The following is a 16,157-nucleotide window of genomic DNA, read 5'->3' on the forward strand; positions in this document are numbered from 1 at the left end:
GATATTTCTCCCCAGCTGGCAAGAGTCAAACTTATTATTATTTTTTTTAATTTATATGGAAAAATGAAGAGAGACACAAAACTAACTTCAACAATAGGTCTGAAAAGAAGAAATGTGAGACCAGAAAAGTGAGTATGTTTTAAATTAGGACTTTATATAATTGGGGGAGGGGGTTAAAAAAATCTCCATTATTATTTATAATACCCTTTTTGAGGTTTGAAAATACAAACTCTTTCCCTGATAATTTTGGGCCATTTATTTTGTTCCCCTTTTTAAATAAGAATGTGTTGAATGGGCTAAGATCTACAGATATCTACTGCAGAAGTTAATAGGGAAGGTAACAAAGTTAAAAAAACAAAAACAAAAAAACCTGAGACCCAGAAGTGGTTGTGGTTACTAACACCCAATAATTTTTAAAATGCGGTTACCATGTTGAGGAAGAAGTAGAACACTGTGCTATGACACCGACATGCATGGCAGCATCTCCATTAAGAGACAAGGGCAGTTACAAGGGCAAAACAACACTAATTGACACCCTTGAAGCATGAGAAGTCAGTATACATGCACACCATTTGCAGAGCCCTCTGTATGCATAGGGATCCAATGGGACACATTATTAGTTTATAGTATAACTATATTTTATTCTACATTTTATAAAGTTTCAGTGGTTTTGAAGGGTCTGATCCTGAATTCCTTATTCAAACAAAAATCCTCTTGGGATCAGCCCATAAATTAGCTTATTATTAGGGTTACCATATTTCAGCAAGCAAAAAAGAGGACGGGAGGAGCCCCGCCCTAGCCCCTCCCACTTCCCGCCCCCCCAGAACCCCCAACCCTCCCCCCGTTCCTTGTCCCCTGACTGCCCCCTCCTGAGACCCCTGCCCCTAACTGCCCCCCAGGACTCCACTCCCTATCTAAGCCTCCCTGCCTCTTGTCCCCTGACTGCCCCAACCCTTATCCACACCCCCACCCCCAGACAGACCCCTGGGACTCCCACGCCCCATCCAACCACTCCCCACCCCCTGACAGCCCCCCCCCCCAGAACTCCCAACCCATCTAAACCCCTCTGCTCCCTGTCCCCTGACTGCTCCGATCCCTCTCCCCACTCCTGCCCCCTGACAGCTCCCCCCAGAACTCTCAGCCCCCCACCCCGCTCCTTGTCCCCTGACTGCCCCCTCCTGGGACCCCTGCTCCTAACTGCCCTCCAGAACCCCACCCCCTACCTAAGACTCCCTGTTCCTTGTCCCCTAACTGCCCCCTCCTAAGACCCCCCCAACTGCCCCCCAGGACCCTACCCCCTACCTGTACCCTGACTGCCCAAAACTTTCTCCACTCCCCCCAAAAAGCCCCCCCCCCCGTTTCTTGACTGCCACCTCCAGAACCTTCCTGCCCCCTGGCCCCCTTACCCTGCTGCTCAGAACAGGGTGTTGGGCTCTGTGCGAGCCGGACACATGGCTGAGCTCCCCAGCACAACAAAACCCGGTCCCTGGCCCGGACCGGGCTGCAGGGGAGAGCTGCCCTTGTATCAGCACAAAGTGCTCTCGCTCCCGTTTTGCTACGCTGCATGGCAGTAACCGCTCCCAGTTGCAAAAGGGGAGGGCTGCACTTTGTGCTGATACACTTGCTCAGAATGCAGGGCGGATCCGTCTCCTCTACAGCTGCTCTGGAGTCCAGCCCGGGACTTTCCTGCAGCCCTCCCAGCCGCTCGGTCTGCTCTGCCGGGGGAGGGGGGAAATCCCGGACATTGTGAGTGCTTTACAAATTCCCCCCGGTCGCTATTTTTAGTACAAAAAGGAGGACATGTCCGGGTAAATCCGGACGAATGGTAACCCTATTATTATAGTACTGGCACATTACAACTATTAATGTCTGCCAGTGTTTCCGTTATAAACTCCTACTTTAAAGGTTCATAACTTGGCAATAAAATGTACTGTTGTGGACTCAAATTTAGCATAGCAAAACTCAATCCAGGAGAAAATGTTATTACTGTTATGTGCAATTATTTTACAAGACTTAATTAAATGTTTTGAATGAACTTGCTTGAAAAAGGATTCTTTTTTGGACCGGGGATATGCCATGTACACTGAACTGCTGAAACAGGACACTGCTAGGATTGCAAAGTGAGGCTATTCACTAACTCACAGAAAAATCAACAGCAATATTCACAAGTCACAACCCAAGTGGAGGGCAGTGGTAACTGGCAGCCTCTGTCTGCCATTGTACCAGGGAGAGTACAAGGAGAGTACAAAGAAAGGAATATGACTACTCCTTTAAAAAATCTGGAAAGCGAGCCATAGGAATCTGTAATCAGTTAGGGAGGTATCATTTGTTTGTGTCTAAATGCTCAGTCTGATAACTGAGTGGATAAAGGAGCAGAAATGCATGTGACAGGAAAACCAGGTCACTGCCAATATATATACAGGGATGCACATGAATGGTTGGTTGTTCTTTTTTGCTTGCCAGCAGACGTCCTTTTGTTTTCTGGTGGTGTCCTGGAGTGCTCCTGAAACATGCAAGTGTTACCCTTTCAAGAGTAAAAGAAATGTTTAAAAGACTCCATATCTTTTCAGAGGACTTTTGAGTTTAGAAATGGTTTGCTGTCTGAGGGAAGTAAATAAACAATTGAATAACTATACAATTTATGTCATTTCAGATAACTCCATGGGGCTAGTATAGAATGTAATTACTGGTGGGTTGCTAAGGGAACTTTATTATGTTCGTTGTAAATTTTGAATTTGTCATGCAAAAACAGTCAGTGAAAGCTGCAGTTCCAGGCTGGCTTCTTATACCTGGGATGCTAGCATGAACTTTCAGCCCATGACCTTTTGGGAAATGCAGTTTATTACTATTTATTTGTGTTGTGATCATACGTACTGGAACAAGGGGTTCTGGGGACGCTGCCACACACCCTGGCTTGAAGTGGTTTCCATCATATAGAGGGTTTACAGTTTGGTTCAATGGATCTCAGCACCCGCACTAAACAAATTGTTCCAGCACCCCAGGTTGTGGTAGTGCCTAGATGCTCCAGTCATGGCCCAGAACCTGACTGTGTTAGGTGTTGTACAAACACAGAACAAAAAGTCAGTCCTTGCCCCAAAGAGCTTATAATCTAAATATAAGACAAGAGACAACAGGTGGTTAAAGACTGATAAGGTGGAGCACAAGGAAACTATGAGACAATGTGTAGTTATATCACATGACCATTTGATTGCAGGCATTGCTATTTATGAGTGGTTAAAGAACGTGAAAGGAATTTCTGAACAAAATTATGATAGATATAGAGCAATCACCTACCATTCACTAAATAAATAGTAACAGCATGAAAAATATAGGATAAAGGTTATATTTAAAGGAAACACCCAACAATGTTTTGTTCAGTGTATAAAATCATTGGATCACAGTATACGATCCTTTGCATGGTTATTCCTGAAACAAGGAACAAAGTGCATTCTTTCTGACTTCATAAGGAATGTCCTTTAAAATAAAGATTGGCCAGACACCCTAGAGGAAGTACCATCTGATCTGATACTATGGTGGTGGGGCCACCTTAGTACCGAGAGTGATAAGAATACATGTAATTTAACTGAATAGGAGGAGACTGATCAGAGAAAAGATTCAGATCCTTTTGGGTGAGGGATTATGGGTATTTCCATCCACAAAGAGAGCTGATTTAAATAGCCAGATAGCTAACAAATTGGTACAAATAGTCAACATATTGAATATTTAGGACTGGAAGATGGAGCATTAAGATCCTACTTCTGCAATGAGCTCTGCCTGGGAACAGAGGTGCACCCACTCAGAGCTCCTAGCAGGATAGGGGCTTTTTAATTAATCCAAATGAAACCACTTTTTGATGCCATCAGAATTAAAATTAATGGGAGAGTAGAAGAGGAATAAAATAATACAATAAGCCTTATCACTACATTTCCTTCACTATTAACAGACAATCTAATATAAGGATGTAAAAGGTTAACCAGTTAACCGGTGAGCATTAGGCTTATCGGTTAACCAACCTTAACCATTAACCCCGGCAGCCCCGCATGGGGTGAAGGGACCCCAACCCCGGCCGTGACAGGCCAGCTGGAGGGCACGTCGGGCCAGCCAGCCAGAGGGACCCAACTTCAGCCACACCGGGCCAGCCGGACCCCAGCCCCAGCCAGAGTGACCTCAACCCCAGCTGTGTCAGCAGGACCCCAATCCCAGCCCCTGCTGTGTCAGGCCCACTGGAGCTACCTCGGCTAATGGTTAACCGGTTAAACTATATAATTGTAATTATTTAACTGGTTAACTTTTTTAACAGATATTTACACCCCTAGTCTAATATATTTATGGACTTAGGTTTCACACAATAAAATATTGCCAGGCACATACTTTTACTTCAAGATACGGCACTGGCTACCCTTAAGAGGAAGTTTTTTAGAAACCCAAGCTCTTTAAGAGGGAAAAAACTAAAATTAGCTGGAATAAGTCATCCTGCCCATGAGAAAAGCACTAGCACTGGGTGGATGAGGAATGTGGCTATAATTAGCCACTGGTGATTGTGTCTGGGTTACTCACACAGTAACACAATATTATGGCCACAGTTTACAGTATCACGCCATGACATCCGGCCTCAGGCTATGGCTCATTTTAAAGGCTTGCGTTCCGAGTGAATACAAAGCAAGCCCAGGGGAGCTTCAGGAGAAAGAGCAGTAGGTCACCCTAACCCCACCAGGTAGGGAGAGGCACCCACCCAGCCCCTGACGCACATCACCGCCAGCTCACTGCGAGCGCTGAGCAAAGCACTGCTATTTATAATGCGCTATTTTAATCGCGTTCGCTCATTGGCCGCCCCGCTTTGGTGACGGCACAATCGCACCCAGTGCAAAGTTCCACTCCTCTGCCCCTCCCTCCCCAAGAGAGCGAAACGCGCCGGGGACAGACGGTGTCATGGGGGCGGCACGCGCGCGAGGGAAAGGCACTGGCTGGGGCGCCGAGTTCGCAGGGAAGCCAGGTGCATCCCCAGGCTGCCAAAAAATCGGGGCTGTGGGGGGAAGTGAGGAGGTACCCGATCCAGTGCAGCTCTAGCAGCAGCCCCCTGGCTGGGAGAGCAGCCCTGGCTAGGCTCCCTAATGCTGCATCTCTCTCACTAGCAGTATAACGAAGGGTGGGACTAGAGGCTCAGGAACAACAACACAGAGAGAGGTAGGAAGAGGAGCCTTTATTCCTTGCCAAGAGGAAATTAGCTTTACTACAGAAGCCAAGTGCACAGTGTAAAATATACAGCTTCAGAGGGAGAAGTGTGGTGGATACATAGACATGGGGAGGTGCTTGGGTTTGGGGATGAGGACTGTATAAAGACTTGAATGGACAATAGGTACAGAGAGACCTTGTCTACAGTAAGAACATTCTTTGAAAAAATTTCCTACTACTATTTCAGCCTCCCTGGAAAGAGCAATATTGGGAGTCATAGTCCACCAGCTGCTTACCAGTGTTTTTAAGTACCATGAGAAAAAGCCTGACTATTGAAGTCAATTAGCATTTTGCCATTGACTTCAGTGGGGCCAGGATATCACCTCATGTCATCTAATCCTGCAAAAGGCAGGTCTAATTAGCATGTTTCTCAAAATTGTAGCAACGACCAATGAATGGCTCCCTCTAATTAGGGTTCCTAATGCTGCTAAAACTGGTGGAAGTGAACCCATTTTAGCAAAGATTGGACATTTTTGTTTGGACCATAAACAGATTTCCAGACAGCACTTGTTACAGTAGCACCGGTCAAGGTTTTGTTACAATCTCTGTTACAAACACAGATTTGACGGAGATATCCTTAGAAATTTGGTTTAAGCAGGGAGAATCTGTTTGTTCCCATAGAAAGGGCAAAGTCAGTCATATGGCAACATGTTCTTTGTAACAACAAAGTGCCAGATTCACCACTGGCTTACACCAATAAAGGGTGGTGGAAGACCCCCCCAGTAGCGGGAAGCGCACAAGGAAGAGTGGAAGGCAGGGACAGGTTACAGCAACATAAAGCAGCCACAATTTCACTTTCAGGGATAGAGACATAAGGGATCAACTTGGCTCTGAAAGAGGGCTGCAGCAGCCAAAAAAGGAGACCTGATCAGAGTGGCCAAAAAGTCCACTGATGCAGCAGCTCGTCACAGAGGGTCCTGCCAGCATAGCTCCTGTGGAACTGTTCCATACACAACTTAGCAGAGCCCTAGCACAGGCTCTATCACCTCTATGGAGGAGAGCTGGTGCATCTCCATGTTGAGTGCAATGGGCAAGAGGGCGTATGCTACACATACCTGCACCGCTTTGCTGAATTTGGCCACGCGATAGGAAAATTCTCACTAGTCATGAGTCTACAGAAGTAGGCTTTCTACAAAGTCCTATTAATCAGGTCATTTAAGATTTATTGTTGGCATAGAACTTAGGCAATTTTAAAATGACAATAGGCCAAATATATCAGCACTCAGGGCCGTCCCTAGGGGGTTTGGGGCCCGGGGCAGAAGTGACGAATCCATCACTTCTGGGACTGACCTGTCACTTCTGGGACTGACTGCGCTGGCCAATCGCGCAGGCCCGCAGAGACCCCCAAAGCATGGGGCCCGGAGTGGTCGCCCCAATTTGCCGTACCCTAGGGACGGCTCTGTCAGCACTCTAATTCATCCAAAAGTAGCTCTAGTGGCTGCTGGTCCATAAAAACTGTGGCATTTTTATGCTCTGTAGTTGCAGAAACTATTTGCAACTCCAGTGAGGAACAGTGTCTTTCTTCAGCTGCTGCAACCCCTCCTTTAGAGAGGAGACCTCTCTCTAGCTAGTCTGTTTGCTGTACCAGTATGCCCTTAAAAATAGTGTCAGAAGACTCCACTGAGCATGCTCAAAGTGGACTATCTCCTGATCTCACTTACACAGATTAAATCAGGGTAATGCCAATAAAGTTAATGCAGTTACATGAATGTGCTGTGAGAGGGGAATCTGGACCAGAGTCCTCTATGTTCTAATGAAGGAATGGATTCTTCTCCAGTTGACAAAATATCAGTCAGATGGGCCATCATTTATCAAGGCTACAGTCCCAGGTATTTGGACTCTTCCCTGGATGACAAGACCATTATAAGGACCCCTAGGAGAGTTATTTGCTTCCTTTAATATCAGTGAGAATCATGATCAGTGGTGTTCCCAGATGTAATGCTCAATAACATGGCAGTCAGGCCAGGTAGAGTCAGAACTCTACCTTGGAGGAGGGGCAGTGTGGAATTCCTAATATTTTCTGCAGCCATTTAAATCAGAGAATATCGCCCTGACAGCCAAGTAAAAGATACAGGTCTGTCTCATCTTATGCGGGGGTTCCGCTCCGCGGTTAGCGCGTAAAGCGAAAACCGTGTATAGCCAAACCCCATTGAGCACTACAGGTATAGTATTAAAACTGTTTTTCTCTTTTTTTTTTTATTTTGTTTTTTTTGTTTTTGCTGACCGCGTAAAGTTGAAACCGCGCATGTTAAATGTGCGTAAGATGCAACAGACCTGTATTCCAGCTGAGATTTGGTGTAACTTCCCTTTACTGACCAACTGCCGTGGGGGACAGGTAACCCAGCATTGTGGATTATGGTGTTTTTACCCCTTCTTGATATGAGCACTAGTCAAAGTTCAGGGCCTTGTAGGTTGTTCCAGGTGAGAGTAGAAATTGATGATGGAGTCTGATATTTTCTCTGATACAATCTTGTTTATTTACAAGGAATGTACCAAGTCTTGCTTCTCCAAATGCAGGAGGAACCAAAAACAGGAGACAGCTTCTCAGTTTATAGCAAGCCTCTTTACCCAGCACCAGGTCTAAAAGGCCTCTCACTCTAGCTTCTTCTAGGGTCATACACCCTTGTTCAGGCTGACCTTCTGTCTGTCTCAGACTCTCTCAATTTCTTGTGTGTACACCAATTTGTTTCTCCACAAACTAAGGCTATGTCTATATTATAGACTAGAGCCTATGCCGGCACAGCCATAGCTATGCCAGCATAGATCTCTAGGGTATATGTAGCCTGTACTGACTGAAGGACTTTTTGGCCTGGTTCACACTAACCCCCCACTTTGGACTAAGGTACGCAAATTCAGCTACGTTAATAACGTAGCTGAATTCGAAGTACCTTAGTCCGAACTTACTGCGGGTCCAGACACGGCAGGCAGGCTCCCCCGTCGATGCCGCGTACTCCTCTCGCCAAGCTGGAGTACCGGCGTCGACGGCAAGCACTTCCGGGATCGATCCCAGAAGATCGATCGCTTACATCCAGACCAGGAAGTAAGTATAGACATACCCTTTGTGTCTGTGTAGGAACTCCAACTTCCCGAACAACATTAGCTATGTCACTGGAAGCCCTATTCCATTGACATAACTGCAACAACACTGGGGATTTTTCATATGCCCTGTCCGACATAGCTCTGCCAAAATAATTTTTAAGTGTAGACCAAGCCGTGCACATGCACACACACTCACACACACACATCCCTAGTCAGATCAATAGTCAGTGGAAATCTCCATCCACATGATGCTAGTTTCTGGGCAGAGTCCATTATGTCATGTTTTAGGTGTGGCTACTTTAACTATCTCTCACAGCAACTTTAAATAATGGGTACTTACACACCCATCTGTTTCAATGAGGTTTTAACTCAACCCAGAACAAGACTTAACCCAGCTCAGAACAGTGTGTCTCCACTGCAATCAGGAGGCCCACATACAGCATTTATAGGCATACCTGAGCTAGCTTTGACTGAGTTAGCTCACTAAAAAAAACAGTGTAGTTTCAGCAGCATGGACTAGCCAGCTGAGTACAATCCTGTTCAGGACCCTAGGTACATACTCAAGCAGCTAGCCCATGCTACTGTGGTTACACTGCTATTTTTAGTGAGCTAGCTAGAGCTGCTAGCTCTCGTGTACCTATATGTGCTGTCCTGATTGCAGGTAGACATATCGTAAGCGAGAGCACATGTGTATGAGCTCTTCATCTTGTAGAGCATTGAAACTTTAGCCTATGCAACCAGGATCTACATCCTTCAGCACCTCACACAGCCAAAAAAGCCATAGATATTTTCTGCCAGGTACTAGTGTTATTGCATGTTAATATACATTTGAGAGGGTAGAGGACTTCTTATGTTCTGCTTACTAGTGGACTTCATTAGGTGGATTCAGGCAAATTACTAAAATGAGGCCAAATTCATCTCTGGTTTAAATGCCTTTGAAGTCAATGGAGTCACAACACAATGTATGAGCCTGGAGGGATCTTCTACTTTTTGCCCTATCTCTGCCATTGGATTTCAATAGCTATTTGTGTTAAATCATACACAAATTTATACATTATACACAAAATTACTGGATTACCATAAATTAGATATGTATTCCCGTTGCTGATCTCCTGCTGTTTCTTACTGATCCTCAGACATCTGTTCTGGCTATAATTCTCTCATAACCCAATTTAGAGATGTATCATGGATTAAACTTATTTACTCTACATTGGAAGCTCTACTGAAGAAAATACAGAAAAATATATTTTCCAGCAACAACCATTTAATGTGTTAAAGGGAAGTTTTCTTCATGTAGGGCTGTTGATTTTAATTTCCATATAATCTATAGCAAATATATTAATTCTCTCTCATTCAGAGCCTGATCAAAAGCCCATTCAAGCCAATGGGAGCCTTTCCATTAACTTCAATAGTCTTTAAACAGGCCCTCGGTGCATCAAAGTGGATCTTTGTAACAGGATGTACCCCTCAGTGCTCTTCACAGGTCTGGGGTTTAGGTGAAAGCACATTTCATTGATATGTAGTTTAACCATGTGTCTCATATCCTGCATCTTTTGCTAACTCTATCCAAACAAAAATAACAGTGAAATCCAATTTGACAATAATCTTAATACATTTTCAGAGGGTTTGATATTTGGGATTTCCTGATTTCTGGTCTGCTGTCTAGGAAGCGTCTTGCCAGCATTTCTCCTAAGTAGCTAAGAGTGATGCTGAAGAGGACCACCGTCTACAAGAGCAGAGCTTCAGACCTGTGATATACAGGGGCCATGCAACACTGAAGCTCCCATTGCAACTCTGGAATACTTACAAGAAGTTTTAATTAGCAGAAATTCAGAAAATTGGGATTGCACTCTAATAGTAAAAGAAATGGGGCCTCTAACCTGTTTAACACTTTACAATTCCAATTGTCAACTAAAATCTCATAGGTGTTTGAATTTAGAGGCAAGAAATTTAATTATATGAACTTGCTTATCCCCCACTATTCACTTCTACCTGTAACCAGAAAATTGTCCCTGACTCTCAGCCGGATCCACCTCCCAGTGAAGTCAGAGACAGTCTTTCCATTCACTTCAGTGGGAGTTGGATCAGGACCTATACTGGGGCAAATATGCATATAGCTAGCAGCAGTGATAACGGTAGTGGTGGTTTGTGTGATTTTCTGTCTCCTATGCCATAATCCCAACTGTATGGGATACAATTTCAACTAGAATGCAATTATAATTCAATAACTTTCAAAGCCAAATGACATCGGGCCAAATCTTCAGCTGTTGTGTATCAGCATTGAAGTCAATGCAGCTATGCCAGTTTACACCAGCTGAAAGGCTGACCCCTCATGGAGAAATAAATATTTGTGTGCAGTGTCTTTGAAAAGAACTAGGCACACTCCTCTTGCAACATTCCTTGATGTCTGAGTGTTGTACAGGATTAATACAGAGCGGAATTTGATCGTAGAACTACAAGGATGAGGAAAGGTGAACTGTGGACTAGGAAAGAATGCAGTTGTTAAAGAATAGCTTAGTTACTAAGGATAACCCAGGTCTAGTTGCTATGGGTTTGGAGTGTGCTATTGTTGGGACGTGACTGTAAACACACCACTTCATAATCAACATGTCATAAAATGAGGTTTCAAAATCTGTATAAATGAGCAGCTGGTAAGGTACAGGAAGATTAATACAGGCAGTGAGAGATTCCACCTTTACATTCAGAAGGCCCTGTATGTTTGAATTTCCTAGAACAATGATTAGGGGGCTTATGTGAAATGAATTTGCCACAAACAGAGGTAGAAGCAGCGAGGTTTCCTGCCAGACAGTTGATACACCTGGAGAGGTTGAGGCTCTGTTTGCAAAGCAATCTTGTTGCTTAGGATAATCATACATTTTGATTATGAAAACATAAGTTCCAAGTGTTGAGGGAAACCATATGCAATTAGAAGTTATTTTGTATTACAAGGTAGAGAAAAAATAGTATTGATGTGCAGGGGTGGCTCTATGTATTTTGCCACCCCAAGCACGGCAGTCAGGTGGCTTTCGGCAGCGTGCCTGCGGGAGGTCCGACGGTCCTGCGCCTTTGGTGTACCCACCGCCGAATTGCCGCTGAAACCGTGGGACCAGCGGACCTCCCGCAGGCATGCCGCCGAAGGCAGCCTGACTGCCGCTCTCAGAGCGACTGGTAGGCCAGGCCGCCCGTCGCGGCTTGCTGCTCCAGGCACATGCTTGGAACGTTGGTGCCTGGAGCCGCCCCTGTTGATGTGCAGTGCAGGATGCTATTTAGTAAATGTTTACAGTCTCACTGGCCCTCAAGAAAAAATGCATAAAGTGTATAATGTAATTGCTTCTACTGACTATGGTTTCATTCCATACAAAAAATTACTTTAAAGAATGTTCAGGATGAAAGTTAAGCACTCAAAGGTCAGAAATGCCAATGTTAAGGATGCATGTCAACTGTGCCCACCTGAATGTGTGCATAGATTCATGAGCACATACTATTATTTCCACAGGACCCATACCTTATTCAAGCTCCAATTCAGTAGGATACATGTCTAAGTGAAATATATGAATTAATTGAATTCCATAGGATTCTTGAACTCTAGTGAGTTACAAGGACCCACTGAAGTCAACAGGACTACTCCTGTGCTTAAAGTTAGGTAATTAAATACCTTGCTGATCTGGAGCCTCAGGGCATGTCTACATAGGGATAAAAAACCCATGGCTGGGCTAGGTCAGCTGACCCGGGCTCAAGGGGATTGGGCTCCTGAGGTAAAAAATTGCTGTGTAAAGATTCAGGCTTGGGCTCTCTGGGACCCTGTGAGGGTGGAGGGTCATAGAGCTTGGGCTCCGGCCAAGCCCGAACCTCTACACAGCAATTTTTAGCCCTGTAGCCCAAGCCCCACAAGTCCGAGTTAGCTGACCTGGGCCAGCTGTGGCCATGTCATGGAGCTTTTATCCCCATGTAGACATACTTTCAGTGTACGGGTTAGATAATGAGTTGGGAATGAAGCAGGGGAATGTTGTGAATCAGGTAGGGGTCTTGTGGATCCCTACCTCATTCTGGGCCAAATTCCATTTGCAGTTATGACAGTATAAATCCAGAATAGTAACTCCATTAATTGCAATGAGGAGTTACTACTCTGGATTTAGACTGGTGTAACCAAGAACAAAATTTGGCTCTGAACACATACGTCAGACAGTGCGCTGTGATTTAAACCAGAGTAAGTGGTGAGTGAGGACAGCGGAACACGACTTCCTCAGTGCACAGGTTGGACATGAGGCAGAAGTGCACTCGCTGACCAGGGAGGACTAAACACCATGTTTACAATAATATATTATAAATCATTTGATTTCTGAAAGAATATTTTAACAGAGATATTTCATTTCCATAAAGAAAATATGGAATTTTTTGATGTTGGCAATTAGCAATTGTCCTTTGGGCAGCCTCCCTCCTGCTTTAATAAGTTATTTTTAAAATCAGCGTTGCAGCCCCATCCTCATTCAGGGCCAGATCCTGAACCACTGAAATCAATGGGAGTTTAGCCACTGGAGCAGGAGCAGGAACTCACTGTGCAGTGCTCAGCCTGGGACAGAATGAGACAGGGAACCTGTGGAAATAGTCTGGACATACATGATTAAAAAGACTCTGTCGTATTCATTTTCAGGTACCAACATTTTTTGGTAATAACATGGATTTATTTACACAAAGCCACATTCTGGTCTCATTGAAATCAATGAGAACAGGATGTGGACCTAAAGCCCTTGTTTTACATTGTGTCATGTTTGTTCATCTCAGCTTGTTGCTGTTCCCACCAAAATCCAGTACTTAATGTAACTTGAGTGTTTACACAATGAAGTAATGAAGGAGGCAATAAATTATTTCCTTTACCAATAGACCAGTTTGTACATTTTGCTCATTGCCACCTGAATTAAGTAATTACATTTCTTTGAAAAAAGTCCACAAAATAAAAGTATAATTTCTTGTGCCATTGATCACTATTTCTATATAAAAACAATGAGGAGTCCTTGTGGCACCTTATTAATTTTTTTATTTATTTGGGCCTAAGCTTTTGTGGGCTAGAACCCACTTCATCAGATGCATCACGAAAGCTTATGCCCAAATAAATTTGTTAGTCTCTAAGGGGCCACAAGGACTCCTCGTTGTTTTTGCTGATACAGACTAACATAGCTATCACTCTTAAACCTATTTCTATATAGTTTGTTTTGGTTACATTTTGTATGATATGATAGTGTGTGAAGCATGAGGGTTACCAAGATATAATTCACAGTATTAAGTACAATCCTTATACAAACAATGGGAGGGATCTTATATTTTCATAGACAACATTCTGGAAACCCAAGCATCATTACCTATAAAAATATGAATAAAGGGAAATGTTTTTTTTTTTTTAAGAAAATTACTTTTTTTATTGAAGCAGCAAAACAACTTTTATGGGCATTTGACTTTACTTTTAGGGTAGCAGTAGACTTACCTCCACCAATACCAGATCAGCCTGCCCTCAAAACAAAACAAAAAATGCCCCACACTCATTGCTTGTGTTCACCCAACTCACCAGCATGCCGCCTGTGTTGGCATCCATGTCACCTTCAGTGTGCTTCCCAAAGAATATAGGGCCTGATTCTTCCACCCATTCTCATGTTGTTTAAATAGGAAAACTCAGTGAATCAGATACTACTGGACATAAATAAGGGTGGCAGAGTTAGGCTCATAAGCTTTCAAAGTTTCCATATTGGTATGAAGGAGTAATTTATTACCTCAACAGTATGAATGTTACATGTTAAACACATATAAGGCTCGACAGTAATGTCACTTACTGGTTTTGCATCAAAGTAACTTCATTGACTTTGGCGGAGTTACTTCTGATTTAGTTTGGCTTGACTCTGATCTCACACCAGTGCAGAAGAATCTCTTACTTTTATCCCTGTAAATTATGCATGCAATCCTTTGGATATTACTTAAACTATGAACATAGTTCAAGGTTATCACTATGAATTAACAAGGGTTAGCTGAGAAATTAGTCTAATGTAACTAATTAAAAATGGCAATGGAATCCAGCTATAATGAAGACATGGCTTTTTTCACACAAAACATCTCCAGTAGGGGTCCAATCCTGCAGTTCTGACTCAGGCAAGACTTCCTTTGACATCAAATCAGGACTGTAAATTTGGGTCCTATAAGCAGAGGCTCACTCTAACTGGCACTGTAGTTTGTGTATTTCAATGCATTTGAAACAATTAAAGTTTCCATTCTTCTCCCCTACAAATGGGGGTTTTCTATAGCTGAGTTTCCCATAAATGGATTATATGGTATTGATTACTAGATCTGAAAAGTAATCAATTACCTATTACCGATTGCTCTGAAATTGCTTTTGTGAGGTGCTTGTGAGTTTTTGGTGAAACTGTGGCTGTACAGGGATGGGTACCATAACATTGTGGCTTAGTCTCTGGAGAAAAATAAGAGTCCTAAAGTCAGGGCCGGCTTTAGGAAGTGCGGGGCCCGATTCGAACAGTTTCGACGGGGCCCCGGCAGGGATGACTCAAAAAAAAAAAAACCCACGTAAAAAAACACATGGGGCTTGTACTCACCGGGCGGCGCTCCTAGTCTTCGGGTCCTTCACTCGCTCCGGGTCTTCGGCGGCACTGAAGGACCTGCTGCCAAAGTGCTGCCGAAGACCCGGAGCGAGTGAAGGACCCGCTGCCGAAGTGCCACCGAAGACCCGGAGCGCCACCGGGTGAGTAAAAATTAAAAAGGAGCCTCTAGCCAGGGAAGGGATTCTTGGCCACTTCTTTCTCCCCTCCCCTCCCCTCCGGCGGCCCTGCCACTGGGCGCAGGGCCCTCTTAGGCGCGGGGCCTGATTCAGGGGAATTGGTGGAATTGGCCTAAAGCCGGCCCTGCCTAAAGTAAAGCACCTAAATCTATATTTGGGCACATAAAAAGTGGGTTGTTTTCAAAGGCTGTGAATACCCACAGCTCCCATGGAAGTCTGTGTCTGAGCTACTTACTGTGTATGCATACAGGATAAAAACCATGCTCCAAAGCTAAATAAGTGCCTTCTATATTGTATTTATTATTTCATTAGAAATTTCTTTTGTTCCTGTTCCCCTTCTCTTTCCCCCTACCTTACCACAGTTTCGTCTAACTGGAATTCCAACCCAATAACTTGTGCCCTTAACTTTAAGTCCATGTTTCTGTGGGCCAACATGAAACAAAATGTGTTTATCCATCCTTAGTGTATAGGATTGGCATGAGTATTTGTGCACTATAAATATTCAAACGCTATAGATTTTAGGGGCAGAAGGGATCATTTTGATCCTCTTATCTGACCTGCATAATGCAGGCCTCACCCAGTAATTTATGCATCAAGCTCATAACTTTTGTTTCAGTTTCTGTTTGAGTTATATTGCCCTTGTTAAAATGTGATACTTTAGAAAGCAAACAAAGCTAAAGAAGTGAGTCTGTGCCCACAGTTGCTGAGACACTGTGGCTCCTAATCCTGCAATTCCTATTTTAAGAACAGTATAGAAAAAAAAGACACTGTCTCAAATACTACTGTGTGGCAACTGTGAGCAAATGTTGACTTTTTAATGGCAACCACTGCATGTCTGGCTTTCCTAGATAACCAATACCATGTCAAGGTCACTCTGGTTCTTTTGAATATCCTCCTGCCCCCATTGTTTAAATGTACTTTTTATTTAATAACATTTATAAGCCTTATTTTGAGGATTTTAATGGTACTTTGTGGTGCCTAGACCCGTGCTGGTTCTCTGTACAACAGTGAAATTCACCTTCTGCTTTTAAAGGCAGTATAACAAGAATTACTTTACAGAGTGTTTTGAAAGGAGTTGCTAGCCAACATATTGCAGAACTTCATGTTTACC

The sequence above is a fragment of the Malaclemys terrapin genome, chromosome 3 (genome assembly GCF_027887155.1).
Source record: "Malaclemys terrapin pileata isolate rMalTer1 chromosome 3, rMalTer1.hap1, whole genome shotgun sequence".
In the NCBI taxonomy this organism is placed as follows: domain Eukaryota; kingdom Metazoa; phylum Chordata; order Testudines; family Emydidae; genus Malaclemys; species Malaclemys terrapin.